At 44.0% G+C, this 17,199-nt stretch overlaps 1 protein-coding gene across 4 annotated transcripts in view; it reads right to left on the bottom strand.

Annotated features, from left to right (window-relative positions):
* LOC143153220 (zwei Ig domain protein zig-8) overlaps positions 1-16,305 on the bottom strand; it is a 279,158-nt gene extending 262,853 nt beyond the window's left edge. For 2 of the 4 annotated variants that reach the window (XM_076324176.1, XM_076324178.1), the window contains exon 1: positions 15,306-16,305. The gene's annotated coding sequence lies outside the window, so the exon portion shown is untranslated. Of the gene's footprint in view, positions 1-14,488; positions 14,728-15,305 lie in introns of those variants that run through there. The other 2 variants (XM_076324180.1, XM_076324179.1) reach the window with 2 other exon arrangements.
* Between the last annotated feature and the right edge of the window lie 894 nt (positions 16,306-17,199).

The raw sequence follows: 17,199 nt of genomic DNA, 5'->3' as shown, positions 1-17,199 counted from the left end.
TCTCGAATCGACGAGTTTCGCGCGTTCCACGAGTCGACTCGACCCTGTTCGGTGAAATACTCTCCAGGAAATCTCCGCGTGGTTGTACGAACGAAAATCTATTTCGAACGAGAGCCAGCCTCTCGCACTTTACCCGAACAAGAAACGACACCCGTATCGGACGAACCGCAAAGCGAGCATAACGCAACCGAGGCTGCGACCGCGCTCGCGAACACAATGCGCTCTGAAACAAGTAAGCGGGGCGAGGTATGGAACGCGATTGTACGCGCACCGGGCGCGGTGTGCCGCTGTAAATTCGAGCAACCGTGAATAGGGGATGACTAGGTTCTTTGAAGCATGCATTTTTGTAAAATATTCATGCGCGCACCCGACGCTGCCGAGTCAGAAACCGTAACCACCCTTGTACCGCGGCTTTCGAGCAGAAGTCAGAACCGCTTCCCTCGCGTAACCCTTCGGCGGGAACAGCTTCTCCGCTGACGTAACGTTGTGTTTTCCCCCACCCTTTACCCTCTATCGTACGTCGTTGCACGAACCAGACACTCGTCGAGCGGCGCATTAACCGTGACGTCGAAACCAGTGGAAGGGGTAAAGATTGGAGGGGCGGCTACAGGATCGAATAAAAGAATCGTGAAAACTCGAAACGAGAGAGAAAGAGAGAAAATAGGGGGAGTGCGGAATTATGCGAGCCTTTTCCGCGAACCGCGAAACTCGTGGCTTTGAAAAAAAAAAAAAAAGAAAAGAGAAAGAAAGAAACTTTCCACTCGGTGCGCGCGATACGTAAGACGAGGTGGAAACGTTTTTCCCAGTAATTTCGCGGTGCTCACGCGCCGTAGAGAACCGTGATTCGCGGGTTCGGAACGCGCCCGAACCGTACCCGACGAACTTAATGCAGATTGCTGCTTTAACGGGGAACAATCGACGCTATTATCGAGATGGATTTATGCCGAATGCACGCCAGGCAATTTACGGAAGTGAAGTTTATCCCGCCAACCGCTGCGATTCGGCTATCGCGCGCGGTATCCCGGCAGAAATAGGACACCTACTTAACTCCGTGCATCTAGGAACACAGAGACGCGGACGTATTGTCGAGGAGGAGTCATTGCACCAGGGGCTACCGAGATAAATTGCGCCTAATTTTTATCGTGCATTGTTCCGTACGATTCACGATTCTGCGATAGATTTCGTAAAACGTCGAAGATTGGTACTCGACTGGGGTGATCGAGTGAATTAAAAATGTGAGTAAGAATTATGTACCGGCACTTCTCGTGCTTGACACCAGAGGGAGACCGACCAGGAGCGCCAAAGCGGTAATCCCGACAACTAACGCGCAAGGAAAGAAACTCGGCAGCAGTGTAGCACAGAAACACTCTCCCTTTTTTCCTACCAACTTTCACCAAAACTGCAAAGAGCGCCAAAATGATCTCAACGAGAAAATGAACATTGGTGTAATCTTTGGCGTGTGCAAGTATACGCTGAAAATGGAAAGAGACACTCTTTGTTAATCACAGTTGTCTCTAAGTTGACGAAAGAGTAGTCTACCCCCATGTACAGTGTGGCAAAGAACGGTTCACGTCTAATCGACATAGGTCCTACGGTCAGAGATCATTATTTTTAAAGGACCTCGCAAGAAATCTATGCATCTAACGCTTATTGCCCCCCGATAACGCTTTGTCGATACTAATGGTCTCGCGTTGACAATCTTGAACCGATGCTTCTAAACCAATTCCTCTGTGTGCATTCAATGTGCTGCGAAGAGATTCGCGATATCGAACGTCCGTGAGTAATAAAAGTTAATTTTACGCCGAAAGGATCGATCGTGGAACCTATCGATTCGATCGATTGGGCAGTTCCTCTCAATGAGTACTGTAAACAATACGAGAGTTCGTTTACGGAAGAAACGCGTCTGGAACCGAAAGTTGAACAACTTCTCGAAAGGCGTAGATATCTAAGCAACGAAGCTTTGTTTTCGTCGTTACTCCTTAGATACGATCACGGTGTATCAATTTTCCATCGTGCAATTACTCTGTCTACTTTGTTTGTCCTCTCGCCCTATACCGTCAACGTAAACTACCACGGATCGGTGTCGCGCTGAAGCATTGCGTGCGTGCGACCGTGTAAACACACGGTCTCGTCGTGCAGAAGCTGAAAATCAACATGGCTTCCGCTTTCCATCGTTGCGTCATGCGACTGCATTCGTTTGGTAGCAGATTCTTATCTGGCGAACGGGTTCGCGGCTAAACGTGCTTCCGTGCAAATTCTCGAGTTTCGATCGAAACGATCGCTCTGTCAGTGTTCATTAACTCGGCAACATACTGCGCAAGATGGTGACCCAAAAGCGAAACAGTCGTTTTTCTTCGATGTTAAAAGTTCTTTGGAACTACATTTCTTAGCCGCGCCTCGCTTTATGCGCTTTTTTATACCTCTCGTTATTTCTATATATATATATCGTGTATTCATCTCCTACATTTGCGCAGTAAAGACGTCGAATAAATAAATAAATAAAGATAGAAGTATATCCCAATCGAGCCAACTATTCTACTTACTGCAGCGTCAGTGTGTCCTCGAGTACCACTTGAAATTGGGTGCAACGCTAACAAGTTGTGTCGATTGACCTAACCTCTGGAAAACCTAACTGCGACGCCGTCCAAAAATCAAGAACGATGGTTATCTTCGAAATGTATAGACACTTTCCGAAGTGTAGCAACTGGAACTCGTTAAGTATCGCTTTCAGTTCACTGACTAAAGGGTACAGTCCGGTCAGTGTCCACGTGATCCTCGCGTGTAACAATGTCGCCTAATTAAAACGTTCGTCGAGGCCGCGGATTAACGATCGAAAAATGAATTGACAATTTCGTATGAATATTAAAAACACAACCTCTCTTACGAATGACTAGCAATTTATTCAGACCATTATTTCGCCCGGAGTTAATTATGCGTAGAGAGGTATACACTTTGCGGTATAATTGTATTCTATTTTGAAATATGAATTAGAGATTCATTTTTACCGTATATATGTGCATTCAATATTGCCCAAAACGTTGAACGATACAAAATGAAGTAGTCGTTTCTGCTATTTCCAGTGTCTTTCTCTCTAACAGTATATTCGGTTCGCCTTAAAATATCGACTGACAGAAATTTAACTCGGTTCGAACTTAGCGTTCGTTCGAAGAATGTACCTTGTACACGATAAATAAGTTGATATTATATTTTCCAACGTGTCGAAGAATTATATCGACCGAGGGCAGGTCATCTCGTTTCGTGCGATTTCTTGCGCGATATACGTACGTCTGTGCACATTGCGCTCACGCAGTGGAAGGCAATGTAACACGTTTTCCATGCTTTCCTTGCGCGCTCGTAACTATGTCAAATATATCTGGTTTATTACATTTCCCCGTGCGTATATCACGCCTCGATAACCACTAAAGGCATTTCCTTGCTGTACCATTGACTAACATGTGTTTTAAGAAATATTTTACATTCGTTTAAACGAGGCGAGATAAAACAGGGAACGTTAATTATTCCATTTGATCGTTGAAATGTTCTGGTAAGAAACGAGTAGCTATTGGTCAATCTGCGAATATATTTTAAAGTATCGTTAGCGAATTCGTCGAAGAATTTCCCCACGTTTAAACCAGGTATACTATATATAATTTTCTTGTAGTTTCTGCGAAACAGGTACTGCAATCTTTTCCGAACGTTGAGAGTTTTGTACAGAATGTAAAGTTTCAAGAAATTGTCTTCTTAAATGATTGTACGTAAACGTAAGTAATATTTAAAAATGTCTTGCTAGAAGTCGTACAAGTTATTCCGTATTAGGTTGTTTCTTTCTTACTAGATATTAAAAGTAAAACTATTTAATAAACAGAACAATACCGTATTGCAAATTGTTTCGATTTGCGTGCAAAATATTGATCGAGGTGCTCCATTTCTTGTCCTTTAAAGAACCAATTATTTTACAACGAACAGAATTGTTTCAAGAAAAGAACGAGCAACATTCGAAAGAGGTAAAGCGTGGAAACAAAGAAAGACGAAGTGGTGTACCGATCAAAGTCTAACAATTTGTTTCAAACATCTAAAAAAAAAAAAAACGTGCTCGCGTTCTCACTATGTGAGACAATGCCTCGCCTATTTGCCAATTCTGTACGTTCCCTGGCGATCGCTGCTTTAAGTTCGTTCTCCGGAGAACAATACTTCCGAGAGTTAATTGTTCGGTTGGATAGAAGCAGCAACTCATAATAGCCCATACCCTTTCGGTCTTAAAACACCGTAGCATCACATGCCGCAAATGCCTTTTCTGGTTTCTTATCTTCCAAAGCACCGTACCACTTCACGATGAAACAAACGCACTGTTGAAAAGCTGAAAGACAACTAAAACCCAGGCTGCACGTTCCATTAAACGTTATCTAACAAGATTAAGCGACCAATTACGAAAATAACTTTTGGAACGACTTAATAGAATAGTTAACCATCCCAGAAGATACACACGAGAGAACGAAACTTGGATCAAGGGGAATGTGAAATGTGGAAGAAGTGCGCATCGTTTCGTAGAGATACGGGCCTTACGAAGACCTCAGGCCCTTAGAACGTACGACTCGATAAGATTCACAATTCTATCATCTTTTTTTCACTTTCCTAGAATATACATAACTCTATCGATAGCTCGATTGTTTCTACATCGAGAACCTTGGGGCCTTATCGAACCCGATTCGAACGTCCAAACCAGTACGATCGACAACTTCCAGAGATCTCTTCTTTTCAGACTCCTGCAAAACACGCGTGTAAACTTTCCCCGTGCCTCAATCTCTGTAACGCGCACCTGTAGGTGACTGTTACTCAACGATAGCTACGGTATCCGACCACGCTCGAGTTTACACCTCGATGGTGGTCCGAGTCCACTAAAACCGCGCGGAAGTGTTTTCAAGCCGGCCTATAAATCCCACCGCGCGCATTTCGCTAATAGTACACGGTGTAATGTGTCCCTTGTCGCGAGTGCAGTAACATCAGTCCCGCGTGTCACGCATTAATCCACTTCAAAGTGGAAAGGACCGCCGCGTCACGCGCAGAGTTTCGCCGGATGACGTACTGTTTCCCTCGAAATATAGGATTCCCATTGATCAGCCGGGCGTTCACTTGCTAGGAATTCGAGGGGGCCTCCGTCTTTGCATACGGCCATTGTCGGTTCCGTGGATGTCGTGCGTCTGCTAATAGAGTATTCGCGTGCCCAAATATCCTGCTCGCATGACAAATCTGCTCATCGGCCTTCGCCGGACCGATACGTGTAGAATCGTTATCGCAGCGCGAATTCGTGAGTGATTGGTTTAAACCGACGCGGCGTATCTACTTCCTCGATATTGAACCGAAACTGGATTACGTCCTGTTCGTCGTTTCGGAGACCATTACGTAGGTTTCGCGCCACGATGTTTACAATTTTTGCTCCGTTTGCCAGTGTTTACATTCTAATCGCAACGAGTCTGATCGTTCCTTCGACGTACACGCCGATTTCACGCGTAAAATCTCCTTCCGGCCGTTTCGTCGTTTGTTACTCACCCCTTAACTCTTCGAGGTAGAGCTGTGATGAGCATTAAATGTTTAATTACGAGATGGAATATTAACAGTCTCGCTGTGTAACTTGTATGGAGTGATTTTAATTTTTCACGGTAGATTGAAAAATATTCTACCGTACGTGGACATTGAAAAGGTGAGACATTTTTTAACCCCTTATGCCCCCCAAAAATTGGGTGGTAACATGGATTTTTCAGCTCAAATTGTGTCCGAAATATTTTTGCTATTGCTATTATAAGCTACAAGATAAACGATCGTTTTAAGTTTTGCAATATATTCTTTGTACATCGAACGATATGCTTGCTTCTGGTTTTTCAAAAACTTCATTTTAGTCTATCATCGATAGATACAAATAATTCGAAAACTTTGTTACGTAAGTTTTGATCAATGTCATTCTCATGGTTTTAATTAAAGGGGGTAGTATCGTATAGGTTGAATTTTCTATTTCCTTTTTCCGCTTGGTCTCGAAATTGAGTTTGTACCTTTCTCGATATTATAATTGCTTTTTACTTAAATTCTATTTCTTTTTCTTCACACTTACCTATACTATATTTACCATATCAGCGTTTAAAAAGGCAATGTGGTGCATAAAAACATTGCTACCTTTACGAAATCAGTACAAATATATTAATATTTATCAAACGACTAAAAGTGTTATCAAACCCTTAAGAATAATACAGAGAAACTACTATTGAAACACTTAATCGCTACAAATATAATATATTGCGCCTAAAAGGGTAGTACGAGTATAATTTGCGAAAAAAAGTAATTTGCTTTCGCAGGACGAAAAAATCTCTTTGAGAGAACAATCCTTTTCTAAATGATAAATTTAGATGATAAAAATAGTACGATAAAATATTAAAATGTTGAATGTTGCGAGTAACCAACCAGTTCGAGGTATACAACAAATCGAAAACGTGCTACGATCTGAAAAATGGCGGTGTCCCTTTCGAGCAGCAATGGCAGGGACACGATATCAACACGGTCCTCGACATTCGCAGTTTCCGGTCCACGGAATCAGTTTACGGTCACGCGACGCATTTCCTAAGATCGAATCGTGACCACGTCGAGCGAAGACGATGGGGTACGAGCGTTATTCGAACGAGGCGGTAAGACGTTTATCGGCGCCGGAATTACGATTGCGTAACGCGGAATCGCGATCTACCGTGATGCATTATGACGTATGGTTATTGATACAAATAGCCCGGATACCGCCAGAATTTATCACGTGGGAAAATTATTCCACGTTGATAACGTTCGTTCCTAGATCACCGGCGTAGATACCGCTTATCCGATGGAAGCCTCGGCCTCGAAATAGAATAATTGCAAAGTGAGACGATCGGTGGTGGGAATGGCCGCGCGGTTCAAATTTAACGCGGGAGTATATCAAGATCAGCCGTGCGGCCTCGAGAGAAATTTTAAGACCGGTTTTCCACGAATAAAGGCTGGGAGGGAAAAGTTTTCGGTAAACGCGGGAAAGTTTCGAGAACACGGCCACGGACTTTTGAGAATTCACCGCGATCCTGGACCGCTGCCACGCGACTACCGGCAACCCGAAACGCGCAAATTCGAATTAAAGTCGCCCAACGACGAACCGGGAAGCGAATGTTATCGCGGAAACAATAGCTGTTCTCAAAAATTATACTTCAACGAACCGTGGATACAGCGAGGGGGATCGCCAAGTATAGAGAACTATGGAAACTTTTCACGGAAACATCTCTTGTTTAATTAAAGGTTCCAAGTATTCGTATCGAGCGAATCTTGAAAAAAAATGATTAAATTAACCCTTTCGATCGAGAGTCATTTCGATATTACTGCGAACGAAATATGATATTTAATTTTGCGATTGCAGGTCGTATTACGTATTTAGACTCAACTGTGTGGAAGTAAAAAATTATTTCTCATAAAGTATAAACGATACAAGCTCGAAACTGACTTCTGGTGTACCTATCGGTGTATTTTATTAAACGTATAAAATGTCTAAGAATATTTATTCGTCTTTTTCGTAAGGAGAAAGAAACGTTCGTTTGGTTTGAATTCACTCTAGGAGACGTACTTGATGATCTATGTTGATACGAGATTCCTTAAACGCTCAGAAACGAACAAGGGTGACCTCGAATATGTAGCTCGTGTTCGGTCTCGATCCCCGAGCATTCTCTCAGGCACTATTGTACGTCGTCGTTAAGGAGACGCAAAACGACGCATAATCTTGCAAAGTAGGTATTTAGCAGTTATTGGTAAACTGTAGAATATAGAACGTACTATCGTCGCATTACGAGATAAAACGTGCGACATCTTTCATCACAAAACTTCAATTCATCGTTTTAGTCAAAAGGGGTAAACGATCCAAAAGATTCTAAAATAACGTTTCGCCTCTTCTTCTTTTCGTCGTTGTTACAATTTTTCGTAATTATCTACAATTTATAGATGCATAATTTTTCTTTGGGAATATACGCGCAAAGATCGAAACATCATAGATTTTCATCGTAGCAATTACAAGGTACTCGTTTCGATGTCGTGTACTTTAATTTTGTCTCGATTGCGATTCAAGGGTCAGGTTTATTCGCGCTCGATCGTAAACCCGAAATAAACGTTGAGGAACAAAGGTAAGTAGGAAATAAAATAATGATAATAATAAGATTAGATGAGAAAACAAGAGGTTCAACTGTACACGGCTGTAAACCTAATCTTGATTACGATAAAAGACGATGGACAAAAAACGGGCACACAGGACAATCGTAGTAATATTATAATAAGTTTCGGAGGGAGAAGTCCGCGGTACTAAAAGTATAATAATATGTTGTAAACGTAATCTCGTCCGCGATGGAAGTAGTCGAAGAAAGAAAAATAAGAAGAGGACTTGAGAATAATGCAGTAATGAGCCTAGACACGAAAGTACCCCATTTCTGACCACTTTTAGCAGACTTTGTTCCGTTAACTCCAAATGAACCCTCGAGGCACATCGTAAAATAACTTGGACGGAATTCTCTTTCCGATCAGTTTATATTGTACTCTTTCGACTAAAAAGTAGTTTATACCATTAAATTCAGTTTTTCGCGTTAAATGTAAAAAGTTAATTCCCCTTTCGTTTAAATTTAAATTTGCATTTGTAATGCACGCGACCAGCGCGCCGCGTTATCTTCCTCTCTTACACGTCACGTTCTTAATCTTCTCCTTCGCGTTATTTCTCGCAAAGAAATTTCTTACCCCGCGAAACGTTCCTTTCCTTTCTGTAAAACAATCCACCGTCGGTTGACCTCGATCTCGAGATAAACATACGCGTACCGAAAGAACCATTTGAGAAATATCCATTCCGATCGGCTATGGCTGAATAAACAACGGTAATCGTCCGTTCGGAAGGTTCGCGTCCATCGAGAGAAATCCACGGTGAACAGCGATACCTTTGCGGAACTGGGTTTTATAAGGAAATCGTAACATGTACGAGCGGATTACGATTTAAGCGACCGGAACTCGAGCCAGCCGCCACGTATTTAAATTCAAGACGACATTCAAATCCGAACGAGCGTATCCCTTTGGTAAATCGTTTCTGCTTGCTGTTTATACGCCCGGTCGTTAAAAATTCTAGTTACTGTTTATCGTGTACCCGGCGCAACCGGTTCCGCACATCGTTATTTCTCGTCCAGTTATTTACCGATAAGATCTCGCAGACCGTTCTCGTCGTCTTGGGGGTGAAACGAGGGGGGTCGTGGCAGAAATTGCTTCGTTCGAGTCGAACGATGACAAATATCTGTCAGCAGGAAAGGCTGGAAAACTCATTAACAGGAGCAGCCGGTTGATGACTCTCCGGTATACTATCACTATTATTGGAAGCATTCGAGTTAACTGCGTTCGAGAGCGTCCTGGGTGTCGACCTACTCTGTACACAAGCATAACTACTTCCTCTCACCCTTTTGTTTCCTCGAGCTGTTTCCTTCGCCACCCCCCACCCCCCACAATCCCCCAGCCAGAGTTTCTCTTCGTTCCTCCATCAATCATTTCAGTTTTGCGCAAGATTCGCCCATTATGCTCGAGTTTCTGTCTTCGGGTGTCGTCCGTCCTCCTTCCGGTCGGATTCAATTCTCGATGACTCGCGAGTAATTTCATCGAGCGTGTATTTGTCCAATAAATCCCCCGGCTAACGTTGAGCCGGTAAACTGAGAATTATGACGTGCATTCTAACGTACAACCACTGGAAAAAAAAATCATCCGCACGGTTGTCATCGAATCGTTTCCACGAAGATCGAATCGTCGTTTCGAACGAACACGATAATGTTCGATGTCCATTGCAACGAGAGATAATGCCTAGTAAAAAGTGATTGTTCGTAGCTAGTCGTTAGAAGATTCCTTTTTAGAGTCACAGAATTGAGTAGAGATATTCGCTACAAATTATCCTCACGGAATATCGCGCGAGAAGGTGAACGATATCGCGTAGAGGTCGTTGAATGAATAAACTGTTTCGATGCTTGAATCGTGTTCGAAAAATATACAAACACAGGACCTAAGATGTATTACGTATATAACATACAGTGATCGTATTCAGAGTTTAGAAAAGAAGAATATAAATTTATTTCATCCAAGAACGTTGCGTTGTTTGGTTTCGTGAAAATAAATGCTCGAATCACCCTACTTTGAAGTTTCATTCGTGGAAGTAAGTGACTCGTAAAATTATTTAGAGTCCCGTTTATGATAACGATGATAGTAACAACGATACGAAGAGGTCACCGTCAACGGTTTTATTCAATGTTTATCCATTTTTAGCGACACGGTCAAGTTTCACCGAAACTGGTGTACTTAGAACCTGAATTGCGGTTAGCCTCCCAGAGCTAAGAGGCAGAGAATGCTACGCGATTCCAGAGTCGACGTTCTTTCGCGACGAGTTCATTGGCGATTTTCCACGGCATCGGGCTCGTTCCCAAAGATTTGTTAGGATTTTGCGCAGAAAACGGAGGCCGTGCCAAAAGCACAAAACGATCGCTCGGTGGATACAGGCGGAGCTACACCGAGCGCGTTTCTAACGTTTTTTGAAAGAAACAAAATTACTATCCGGTCAAGTATTTCGCAAATTAATCCGAAACACGGTGAATTGTACGTAAATATTTTTTAATCGTTTTCGCGACACATTACACGCTGTTTAGTCGATCGATTCGGTTTGCTCGGCTCGTGCTCGTAAAATATCGCAAACATTTTAACGGCGCGTGGCCCGGCCCGATGTATTTGCATTCGAAAACCAGGCGGCGGGGTTACCGTTTCGATAAGTTTTCCATATGACGGCGAGCCGAGCCAACCGTATTAAATATTCGTGAATCATTTCATCGGGAACGCGATTCGATTCATTTGGCAACGTAGATACACGCGAGCCGTATCGAAACACACGAGTTTCCAGCGTTTTCGGACGCTTCGTTTAACTTCTTATGTTTGCCTCGAAGTAAACAAACGCAATTTCTTATCCAACGCGTATCGCGTGTCCTTCGTGTCACAAGAGTTCGTAAATCGCGAGGTAACGCATACGAGGGAAAAGTAATCCAAGTATCGAAATTTAACACGGCATTGTCTATGGAAACTAATAACGTCCATGAAAACCTTCTTCGAAGACTTATCGAGACACTGGATATCGATAAAGTTTACCGAAACTAGAGGAACAAATGAAATTTTCACAAAGACTCTGCAAAGCGTCCTCGCTATTGCTTCTCGATTACCAAAATCTATTCTCCTTCGTTGCGATCTTAGAGATCGCGTTTCGTTCGATCTTTGGCATTGTTTCTACGTCGTTACTCAACTAGATGTGCACGTTTTAGAAACATGCGAATATTTCATCGTGTTCTTTGTTTTTATTTCAAACGCTAGTTTATTTTCAGATATTAACTTGCGTGCCAGAGGGAGTCCAAGAAGTACGAAGCGGAGACGTTAATATCAATCGGTCGGTAAAGACTATTGAACGTTTGTGGAATAATAATTATTGTCGCGTTACTATGGTATTCTGTTGCGATATACCGAGTTCGAAGCAACTGAAATTCAAAAACCTATTCTAAAATTTAGAATCGAGGGATTACACCAAACTTCTCATAATTAATGACCTCGTTTACAACTGCCACTTAATCAATCTGTTCTCGAGAAATATTGTCTTTTGTATATCCTCCTGTCATTCACCTGATTTAGTAGTAAGGGACGAGAATGGACCAAATTTCTCGGTATTTTAATAATAAAATGTCCATTCTCCGACTATTTTATTGATGTTGAAACGCGTGTATGATTTTTTATTTGTTTTGTCATAAGCTAACGTATACAGAAAATAATCAAATCGATCGAACGATATTGAAATTTCAATGTGCGATGTTATTATTTTCTAGAAAAAGTTGTCGGCGTAATGTAAAATGTAGAAATGCACATAGAAATTAAGAAATCTTAGAAATCCACAGAGAACAATCGTAACCGCTGCGCCCAAAACATTATCTTAAGCAATAATCGTAGCAGAGAATGGAAATTCTACTTAAATTTGTAATAGGAAATGAACTTGTCACATTTATGTTGGAAAAAGAAGATAAATAAATTTGCTAATGCAAGAAACTTGTACAGAACCTTAAGTGTACGAATTGTGTATTCCGCAACTTCCATTTTCAAAGTTTTTTGCTCGTGGGTAGATGCAACGAACACTATTTCTTGCAATTAATGGGCACGGGTCAGTGTTGTTGCAAATATAATAAAACTGTGAAGAAAAAGTAGAAAAAAATATAATTCTGATTGGTCTTCTAACCATTTAATCGTTAAATCGAATAATCGTACTGGATACAATTTTGAATAATTTACCGATATTAGAAATTAATTCGTAGAAAGAAATATATATCAGTAAAAGGATACGATGAAAATACGTACACACGCGCAAACACACGTATGCATTTTTATGGCCACTTAATATACACTTATCAATTATTTTTATACTCGTCACTGAATTTAAATATTGTTCTGCGTACAAATTCACTCCCCTGTATTCGCGATTGGTTCGTTTTGTAACTTTACACGAAACGGTGGTCGCCGACCAAACGACGCATGAAATCTGATGTATTCATGAATCATGTTTGAAGATACATTATCGAGATCGATGCAGTGTAACACTGCATCGCAAATTCCGTTTAAAATGAACCACGGACGTAACGATTTTTCGCGAAGTAATTCGATCGACCATCGTCGGTCCCACTATTTTACACATTTAAAGCTGGTTATATCGTCGATAAAAAATAATATTATGGAACAAATCGTTGCGTCCATAGTGTCTGTAACAGAAGCTGTAGACGTAACCGATTTATCATACGTCGAATCGACGCGACGAGACGCAACGTTAGTTGCATTTGTTTCTCGTACGTCATTTTTTCCTCACATACGTAACGACCTGTCGTTCGACGAATCCTACCGAAAAATGTTGCATTCGACTTTAAGAAGAAATACTTGCGTTTGGATGCTTCGGTTTCAAAGCTGAAATCGTACACGGAATGTTTCCGATTGTCCACTAAACACACATTGCAACCTACCGTTGAACAAATCCGCAGTGAACTAGCTTTAATAACAGCGTTGTACGACGTGTTGTGCAACAAGCCACGAACGTTACAATTATCGTTCGAATAGTCGTATCGATTGTACAATAGTTGTACGAGTCATTGCACGATAAATTTCTCGGTCTACGATGAACGATGACAACGATATCGAAAGAGAACAAAGAATACCCTAAAACAGTCCTTACGTCCGATAAATCGTACAATTAAGGTTTAAAAGTTCAAAGGGATCGATGCTCGAAGATACGAAACAAATCAAGAGCAAAGTGGACCGCCGTTGTTATCGAAATTGCACCGAACGACGTTCATCGTTGTAAAAGTATACGGAAGAAAAATAAAAAGGTGCTCCCGATGTTCAAAGTATTCTAGGGCGAATGGAAAACCAGCCTCGCGAATACGGTACCAAGAGTAGAATAGGGACAGTGTTCGAATAAACCTTCGACTCGATACGACTCGCGATTCCTTCCACGACCGATCTTTCTTTCACTCGAAACGACTAATAACTGTACCAATGTAAAACTCGAGCCACGAGTTTTACAATGGCACATTTCAATCCGACCGAAGTGCAGAAGCCCGATGATTATTTGTCTCTCACCTCGTACAATCGACAAGAATTTTTCTTCGTCGTTTGTTCCCGCTTTGAATCGTCAGCTCGAAAGTGAATTTATCAATTATTAATCGAACAAGTGAATATTTAGCCGTCTTCTGTGCATCGTAACAACAGCACGAGCGACGTGTGCGAACAAGAAGAATTTAAAAAGTACGTGGAACACGTTCCGACGATATGAAATTGGAGCGGTCGAATCGGGTCAGCGAGATTGAATTTGGTTTCGATTCAGAAGAGCGTGATTCGAGTTAAGTATGGCGAACGCTCGAGGAAATTTACGCAGGGACAACGTACGCGTGTCAGCGCCTCCTGGAAATGGGCTCGTTCGGGGCAAAATCTGGGGGAAAGTTAAAAGTTTGCTCGGCAAACTTTTCGAGAGTACGCGGAGAGGGATCTCGACGATGGTGAATGTACTATTTATAACGAAGGATCTTGTACGAAAACATCGAGTTCGTCGCGACTCTTCCACCGTATCGACAAGTGGATAATCCGTATCGTCGAGTGATCGCGATTCCGTAACATCGAGGTTTCCATTCGGCGAGACGCATCGATCTGAAACAATTTACGTACCCGGGGTACGCGAGATCGTTGAATAACGAACAAACGGTCGATCGTACGCCGACGATCCCCGAGATTCGCAAACACGGGGCGTGATTACGCTCTCCTCCGAAAACGAGATTTCCCCGTGGCCGGGGATCGTCGACGAAGCGGCAAAAGCGGCCGCGTCGGAGGAGAAAAGGGAAAACACCGGCCGCAAAAGTGGTTCGAAACTCACCTCCAAGTAGATCGGTTCTCCTGCGTCTTGCGGCCGCGTACACGGTAATCGGCGGGTGTAGGGAGGAGAGAGAGTCGAACGAGAATCGCCTTTGACGCGAAACACTGCGTACCACGCGTTGGAGAACGAGAAAATAAATGGCACGTATACGAAGCGACGAGCTCGCGGTCGAACGAGAAACGTCCGACTTTCGTGGAACGCGCTTCTTGGTTCTCTCGTGGGGTCTGCGAGCAAGCAAGAGGGACACACCTTTTATTTATCACTCTCGAGGAACTCTCGCGGCCACTCCTCGCGGCCCGATCGATCTCCTCGATATCGGCCGTAATCAGCACGCACTTTCACAGTCCGCGTAACGATGGATATGCGTTTCGGGACGCAACGGTGACGGGACGAGGCGGCGCGAACGTAACGCGTCGAACTTACACGCGAACGAGCGAGCAAAGAAGCTATCCTGCGCGCGTTTTCCTCGCGTCGATCGCCGATAACTTCTCCTCGACTACTCGCGATTATCGCCCAAGGAGAACTCCCCGCGCGGAGCCAACACTCGAAACGAATCCGAGAGCGGGAAAAACCGAACGTGGCGTTTCTCCGTTATCGGACCACCGATAGTCGATCGCCACGATTGAGAAATATCCGATTGAGAAATCGTTCGCACTTGGACTCGCGCCTCTAATTTCGTTCCACTTTGCTCCTTCTTCTCGCCGGTGTCCCTTCGATCCTCTCTCTTCCTCTCTCTCTCTCTATATATATATCCCACGCTCTCTCTCTCTCTCGCTCACATACCGTATTCACCGATTTTCCTCGAGCACAAACGAACCGCGTATTTATCGCCGATCGGCGGATCGATGCCACGGATCTCCAACTTCGAGTGGCGCTTTCGAGCAACCGAGCATGATGCACCCTTCGCTCGGGGGTAACACCGCGTCGCCTCGCGTCGCGACGCGCGTTCACTGCCGCGATTACGCGGCGGTGCTCCTCGCGTACGAAACCAGCCGCTCCGAATGAATACTCGAGATCGTTCCACGCGCAATACGGAGAACAGTCCGCTCGGTGTCGTTCTAGCGGCTGAGCGTTCGCCAGGTTCCGATCGTACCTCCGATCCGTGCACCAGTTTCCATCGATACGTTCCGCGGTTATGTTTCAATGCACGACACTCACTGTCACCGTTGGAAGAATCACGGGTAACTGGTTTCGTGGTACGAACGACCACGGTCGCGCGTTCAACGACCGATCACTGTCTCCTCTTCGCGTGCACGGTGACCAGCGGGGAAAACACTTCTCTGCGAAGCACTGACGATCACGGTGTGTCTTTCGAGAATGGAAACGATTCTCGGTGAACTGAGCGCGCGTGACAAGAACGAACGAATGGTAAACGCGGAACTCTTGTTCGTGGAGTTCGAACGACGAACTGGAACTCTTCTCCCACGGGAAACTCTCTAAATCAAAGGACGATCGGTCCCGTTCCCCATTCGGCACGCTTCGAGGTTGGTGAGAGGGAACGCGCGCCAGTCCGCCGGTGATCGCGATTGCGATTGTGCGTACCTCGTTGTTGGACCGTGTTCGCCAAATTTTCCCATCGTTTCTCAAACTGTTCACATCGCCGGCGACGATTCTCGCACGTTGACGGAGCACGCGTTCGCCGGACGGTTCCGTCGTCGCGCGATCATATCACGAACGCGATTCGATGAGAAACGATAATCGTACGGGGTGAACCGCGTCGCGACGTCACGGTGGTCGTTACGTTGACGAGTTGTCGCGGCGAAAACGCGAACGAAATCGCCACGGACGGAATCTTCTCCTCTTGCCTCGAAAAGTAGTTGCACCTTGGCGGGGGATGCGCGCGCGAAACCACCACGAGTGATGCTGGGCTCGGACTGGAGCCTCCGGCGCGGCGCTAGCGTCGCGACGACTCGGGCCGAAGCAAAATCGTCACCCCCGCGCCGTGCCGCGCTGTGCCGCGCCGTGTCCACCACCCCCGATCGGCCACGGGGTGGAAACAGTGGCGGAGACTGGGGGTTAGTAACCCTGCACCCTGGGATTTTCAGCTTTCCTTTTACGACAAGGGGAATCTGTTCCGTTCGGTATTTATTATTTTTCTCTTCGTTTCCTCGGAATCTTCCACCACTATCGAAGAGTACGATCCAACGACGGGACGATTTCGCGAAATCGAAGACGAGTTCGTCGTCGTATCGACGAATGAAATAATCGAAATTGCAGCTAACAACGAGCGTGTACTTGTATACTATTCTTCGATTCAGTTTTTCTTTCTTATCGACGAGAAGTACAACGTTTCGATTACCCGAGTTACGTGTTATACCGGTTATTTCTTAATAAGCAAGAAAATTTCTTTATAGACAAGAAACAAAATTGTTTCTCGAGTAGGAGGGATTTTTACGCGAAACGTGTTCGGAACTTTGTGCAGCGAAATTAAACATTTTTCTTTGAGCTTGATTATTTTTTTCGAGGTAGATCCGAAACCAAGATCGATGCGTTCACACGAGTATTTTGTTATGTCGGATCTCTTTTTCGAATCTACGCATACTTTAAAGTGTCGCGAATGTATTATCTCTACACGCAGCAATAATTTCCGTTGCTAGAATTACTCTGTAACATGCAACAACACGATCTCTTATACGCCTCTTCTGTCATGTTCTATCGATTATCGCGTCTCTGTACATTTTTCACGGAAGCTTTGTCTCGATAATTATCGA

This window comes from Ptiloglossa arizonensis, chromosome 12 (assembly GCF_051014685.1).
Source record: "Ptiloglossa arizonensis isolate GNS036 chromosome 12, iyPtiAriz1_principal, whole genome shotgun sequence".
NCBI classification, from domain to species: Eukaryota; Metazoa; Arthropoda; class Insecta; order Hymenoptera; family Colletidae; genus Ptiloglossa; species Ptiloglossa arizonensis.
This window is presented reverse-complemented; position numbering and strand designations above follow the sequence as displayed.